The 6691-nt window shown below is 42.8% G+C and overlaps 1 pseudogene; it reads left to right on the top strand.

The window, feature by feature from the left end:
- Positions 1–978: 978 nt before the first annotated feature.
- Positions 979–5489, top strand: LOC123040349 (probable LRR receptor-like serine/threonine-protein kinase At3g47570; annotated as a pseudogene).
- Positions 5490–6691: the final 1202 nt, after the last annotated feature.

Raw genomic sequence — 6691 nt, 5'->3', positions numbered from 1 at the left:
AGCAATGAAAACTACACATCCACGGGTACGAGGGAAAGTTACACATGCACATCAATCGTTAGGTAGTTGGCTGGGACAGTTTCTGAAGTTGCACATCCACTGCTGAGCTATTGACCGAGGTAGCAAATAGTAAAAATTGCACTTCCAACTAGAGGAGAAAAGTTGCACACGACTACTAAGCAGTTGGATGTGGCATCAGATGAAGTTGCACATCTCACTTAATATTGGTTAGTTTGAGGCGAGGTGTCGTCATTGAAAACTGCACATTCATAGACAAAGAAAAATTTGCACATTAACTATTAGGTAATTGTACATCAACAACTAGCCAGTTGCACAAAACGGAAATAAAATTGCAAAAAAAGAGTTTGTCAAAACATATCCATGCGGGATCTTGTTTCGAAGAGCACATCGCGAGAATTTCAGTGATGAAAATGGATCTTAATTTTAATGTTTGGTTCAAAAGTTATGGCTTTTTTAAGAAACAAAAATTGAAAAGCAAACTAGATTGTTAAGTTCCTTTTGTGTACAAGGGACCATGTAGTTTTCTTTCCACCAGCCGCTCCGAAGCTCTACCTAAAAACAAATAATTGCTATTTATAGATTATTAGAGGACCAAAACTTCATGTTTTAGGCCGGCCGCTCGCAAAGGGTAGCGAGCAGCCGGCCGCTCGCTATACCTCCCCTTTGATTTCTGCAGTTCACGTGTGTATCAAATTTTTTTTAGAATCTATAATACCTAAATAGTTCATCCCCACTATCCTATTTCTCTCAACATGCAGCCCATCCACCTCAACAATCTTGCCATGTCATCAACTCAAAACATACATGCATGCAATCTGATCTGATCGATTTCTGTATGGTAGTTGTCCGAAATGTAACGGTAGCCACGCAACGTAGCAGTAAACTAAAAGATGCACTCTCAGCCGTTGGATCTTCGTGTTCGGACTCCGTTACTTGACGGCGTGAGGAGAGATTTTCTGACCCTCCGGCGACTTCCCCGCCGTCCGCCGCGCCCGCTTGCCTTCTCCCCGGCTGCCGCCGCCATCGAACGCCTCCAGAAGTTCCTCGCCACCTCCAGAGTCCGCGCGGCTCGTTGCGCCGCGGTGACAACGCCACCACTGGCCGTCGCCGCGCTAGCCTCGCCTAGGGTTTCTCCGTTGGGATGCGCAGCCCGCGGCCCGTCGGATTCGCTCTCGCCCGCGGCCTCCTCCGCCTTCAGAAACCTCGCCTAGTTCGGACCTTGGATCCAAGCAGCAACCCCCGTGTCTGCGGCGTGGAAGAAGAGTAAGTGGCAGCGCCTTGTATGCTCTAAGTCCTGCAGTTAGGTTCCCAATTTTCCATGCTAATTTGGATGAAATGCAGTTATCTACTCGGAATTCCATTGTTCCATGCTGCGTTGCCACATTCAGATTCAGTTATGAAGCATGTTGGTGCAACCCGAAATCACAATTCAGAATCAGTTTGTTCTGTGAAGAAATGTGTAATCACTTTGACTGGTTCAGGTTTCTGTATCTGGTCTTGGGTCGATGCTACCAAATCTCACAACTGACTTCAGTGGTCGTCAATGGCTTGGTTTGCCATAGTGTCACCTATTGGCTTGTTCATCCTGTTTGCTTGATGTGTGCTCCACCGCTTACAATCACGGTATGAGCCAGGACAGTCTTACAACATCCTTGTGTCACTGTCAAAATAATCCACCTTTCCTCTTCCAGTTTTTATTTTGCTCATTACTGTGATTCTACCAGTCACAATCCATTACTCGGCCAGCACACATTTTCTTCGATAGATATTTGTTTCATTCTTCTACTTTTCTTTACCCTTGCAACACGTTTAGGGCGAGACAGCCGACCATTTTTGTTAAGTCAAGTCAATAGTCTAGCATAAGTGCATAACTCCAGGCCCATTCCTTCCGGCAGACAAACCCTTTAAATGGCATCTATATTCTGCACACAAGATCACCCAAGCTCCAACCTAAAGTATTCCCAACTCCTTGGTTTTTCCACATCCTGTAAAAACTCTGGGCATCATGCCCTCACTTTTGTCTCTACTCTGTAGTTTGCTCATCCTTTTCAACTTCAACACTACAACACTCGAAGCAGCGCAAGAAAACAAGTCCGAGATTGATCGCCATGCCTCCTTTGCTTCAAGTCCGGCATCAACTCTTATCCCCTTGGCATCCTAAATTCATGGAGTGATGACTCACTTAACTTTTGCAGCTGGAAAGGGGTCACTTGCAGCACAAAGTTTCCACCCCGGGTGGTCTCACTTAACCTTACCTCGGCTCGTCTCAGTGGGCAAATATCTGGATGTGTAGGCAACTTGACTTTTCTATCCTCGATGAACCTTGCCGATAATGATCTATTGGGAACCATCCCTAGAGAGTTGGGTAAGCTCCCAAACCTCCATACACTGAATCTTTCCAATAGCAATTTTGAAGGTAACATCCCTGATTCATTAGGCACTAGCAATTCACTTAGCTATGTCAATCTTGGAAATAACACTCTTACCGGCGGTATCCCTCTCTCATTGACCAATTGCTCCTCACTCAACACACTTATACTGTCACGTAATAACCTCTCTGGAGAGATCCCTTCTACTTTGTTTGATAACTTATCTAAGCTTACTAAGGTTGATCTCCAGAAGAATTCTTTCACTGGTCTCATCCCACGTTTCCATAAGGTCACAGCACTCAAATTTCTTTGCCTGACGGAGAACTTCCTCTCTGGAAGCATACCTCCTTCAATAGGAAATGTTTCTTCCCTCACTTCTATATTGCTCGGCCAAAATATGCTATCAGGATTAATTCCAGAAACTGTAGGTCACACTACAAAACTGCTTGAGCTTGACCTAAGTTTCAACAGTTTCTCAGGGAGTGTCCCGTTGTCCATTTCCTATTGGTCACACTACAAAACAAGATTCATTTACAACATGACATCACTCAAAAACTTTAGTGTTGGCAGCAACGGCCTTGTTGGACAGTTACCATCTTACATTGGCCACTCACTACCAAAGCTCCAGTCCCTAATTATGGGAAGCAACAGGCTGGAGGGCCTGATCCCTACTTCACTAGCCAACATGTCCAATCTTCAAATGCTTGATCTTTCAAACAACTCCTTGCATGGCTTTGTTCCATCTCTTGGTTCTTTGGCAAACTTGCGTCGGTTAGTTTTGGGGAGTAACTTGCTAGAAGCACATGACTGGTCATTTCTTACATCTCTAGCGAATTGCACCCAGCTGACAAAGTTGTCCTTGGAAGGGAATGCTCTGAATGGCAGCTTACCTATAGCAGTTGTTAATCTTTCCACAAGGATACAAGATTTGTCGCTTGGGTCAAACCAAATTTCAGGCTCCATACCTGTTGAAATTAGCAATCTTGTTAATCTCACTTTACTTAGGATGGAAAACAATTTTCTTTCTGGAAACATACCTTCTACAATTGGTAAGCTGCAAAACCTATATATCCTAAATCTGTCAAAGAACAAATTATCAGGTCAGATCCCTCCTTCAGTTGGTGATATTACTCAACTGGGCAAACTTTATCTTAGTGATAACAAGTTGACTGGTAACATACCTGGTAGTTTAGGTCAGTGCAAGGGACTTCTTGAACTCAACTTGTCTCGAAACAACCTCAATGGGTCAATACCAGTCGAACTCTTTGCTAACCCTCCATTCTCCCTCGGTCTGGACTTCTCACACAATAATCTCACTGGGGAACTGCCACTGGAACTTGGTACAGTTGGTGCTGGTGCTGGTCCAACATCCCTTCACATGGAAGGAAACAAGTTTCATGGACAAATTCCAGCAAGATGGCAGTTAGTATCAACCGTGCAGATTAATCTTTCTCACAATGACTTATCCGGTGCCGTGCCTGAATTCTTTGAGCACCTTCGTATGCTGGAGCAACTTGATCTATCTTACAACAACTTAGAAGGGGCTGTTCCTACAAGTGGGATCTTTGAGAATTCTACCGCAGTACTTTTGGATAATAACAAGGGACTCTGTTCGAATTCCTCCAGGCTGGCATTACCAATTTGTCCTGGCATCTCAGCTTCAGCAAATAAAACAAAGCATCATTTGTCCTTGCTGGCAACCTTGCTGCTAATTGTACTACCACCACTTACTATTGCTTTCCTAGTCTTGCTATGGTTTCTACCCACTCTTTGGAAGAGAGCGGTATTCTCATTTTTACAATTGGCTGTTGTGTCCAAGAAGATGTTTCGGTTTTTTTGCCCACCAGAAGAGAAGAGAAATGCATACAGTTCCGTTCAACGATGAGAAGAAGCTGAAGAGGGTGTCATATCAGGACATTCTTAAAGCTACCAACTGGTTTTCTTCGCTCCATACTATCAGCTCAACCTGTACTGGATCAGTTTATTTTGGTAGGTTCAAGTCCGACAGGAGATTGGTTGCCATCAAAGTATTCAACTTGAGTGAACCTGGCGGATGTGATAGTTACTTTATTGAGTGTGAAGTGCTACGAAACACCCGCCATAGAAATATAATGTGTCCTGTGACCGTATGCTCGACACTTGATTCACAAAATCATGAGTTCAAAGCGCTGATATTCAAGTTCATGGTTAATGGCAGCCTTGACAGATGGTTACATTCTGAGCAACACAATGGGATCCCAGGCAGAGTGCTAAACTTTGGTAAAAGGATGCATAGCGGCAGATGTGGCTTCTGCGCTCGATTACGTCCACAACCAACTAACGCCTCCTTTGATCCATTGTGATTTGAAACCAGAGAACATCCTTTTGGACGATGACATGACCGCGCGGCTTAGTGATTTTGGCTCAGCAAAGTTTTTGTCACCGGATATGTTTATTCCTGAAAGCCTGGATGATGTTGGAGGAACAGTTGGGTACATGGCACCTGGTAAGTTTTGCCTTTTTCATTTCCACTTAATTATACATTGTCCTGTACGTATGTGCATTATTCTATAACATTGCTTCTTCGCAGAGTACGGGATGGGTTACGAGATCTCCGTAGGAGCTGATGCATATAGTTTTGGAGTGCTTCTGCTGGAGTTGCTTACCGGAAAACGACCAACCGATGATATGTTCATTGATGGGCTTACCCTTCCCATTTTCTCTGAATCCATGTTCCCTGATAGAGTTGCGGAGACTCTAGATCCTCGTATGGCGCATGAGGAATATCAAGGGTCCGCAGAAGTATGGATGCAGAGATATATTGTCCTGTTGGTTGCCCTTGGACTGTCGTGTACCGTGGAGGCTCCGAAGGACAGGCCTGGAATGAAAGATGTTTGTGCAAAACTTACTGCTATCAGAGACGCTTTTCTGGAATGCCGTGATGACATTGACGAATATTTTAGCGCTGTTAGAGGATGCTGATTCATTATGGTTAAGAATGTAGTAACATGTTCATTGTACCCTTTCAGTATGACAAACTGAATGAAAATATGAGTCTTGAGCATAGAGATATGTTTTGCAGTGAGCAATAGTTTGCTACAGAAAGTATCAACTATCCTTTGTTGAATTATTTATATTTTGAGGTCTATGTATGGCAAAATTCTTGTACTAGTTAATTTTGTAAAGGGTGCTGTATATATGAAGGTGTTTTTCTCCCCTGAAATCTTTTGTCCAGCTTAGCATTATTTTCTGATGGTCCATAATAAAATGAGACAGCTGACACTATAACATTCAAAACCAGGTAAATTTGGCCCCTTGTCTATACTTGGCTCAAAGATGTTTGATTGATGAAGTGCTACTATATTAGTAGTGGAGACGAAAGCAATAAAAAAATAGAAAATTAGTAAATATGAAAAAAGGAAATGTGTTTTGAAAAGGAAGATTTATTTCAGGAATCATGAAAGATAAGAAAACAAACAAAATGGATATAAATATTTTTGGAAACCCCCCCTGAAAAAACAAGAAACTAAAAAGAAAGTTCAGAAATGTTTATTATGAAGAATCAGGAAACATGATGTTTTTCATGAGTGCTCATAAATAAAGATTTGTGAAGTTCCGAACATAGAATTATCACCTCTTCTTTTCCATGCTCCAAATCGCCTCATAATCTCTCTTCTAACAAGGCAAAAAATCATGTGACTTATTTACAAGAAGGTTGATGGCAACAATAACTGTAGAAATTCCCTGCAATTTTTTTGTAGGAGATAAAATAAAGAGTTAATATGATGGCATTTTACTTGTTGTAATGAATAAGGATTTGTGAATCAGCCTGCGGTTGGATGGTTATGAGGACATTGATACCCCAGCCCACCAATGTTCAAGTTCTGATGCTTGCATTTTTCTAGATTTATTTCAAGATTTTTACCGATGCGCGTTTAGTGGGAGGAGACCGAGTCTCTGAGAAGTGCTCGTAGGCAGTGGCGAGTCCAATGGGCAGGCTGGCGGCTGCGAAGAAGAAAGCTCGTCAGTTGCAATACGAGGTGCGCTGGGTTGCCGTCTCGCACTACTACCACACCTACCTTCATCAAAAGATGAGCAAGAAAGAAGTGCAGAAGCAATGACTTACCTTGAACAGGGAGCAGTACATGAAGGTAAGTATTACAGACTTTTCATTCCAACATATAAGCAGTCATTTTCATTGTTTCGTGCTGACATGTCATGCTTCCATTATTTAGGTTATTCCTACTTGGTGCTACACAAAGGATGATGGATGGGAAAGTTTGGTGGATAGATGGCTTGGTGACGATGCAAAGTTTGCTGCC

The sequence above is a fragment of the Triticum aestivum genome, chromosome 2B, assembly GCF_018294505.1.
Source record: "Triticum aestivum cultivar Chinese Spring chromosome 2B, IWGSC CS RefSeq v2.1, whole genome shotgun sequence".
Lineage (NCBI taxonomy): Eukaryota > Viridiplantae > Streptophyta > Magnoliopsida > Poales > Poaceae > Triticum > Triticum aestivum.
Note: the sequence above shows the minus strand (reverse complement) of the source record. Positions and strands in the feature narration are given on the sequence as shown.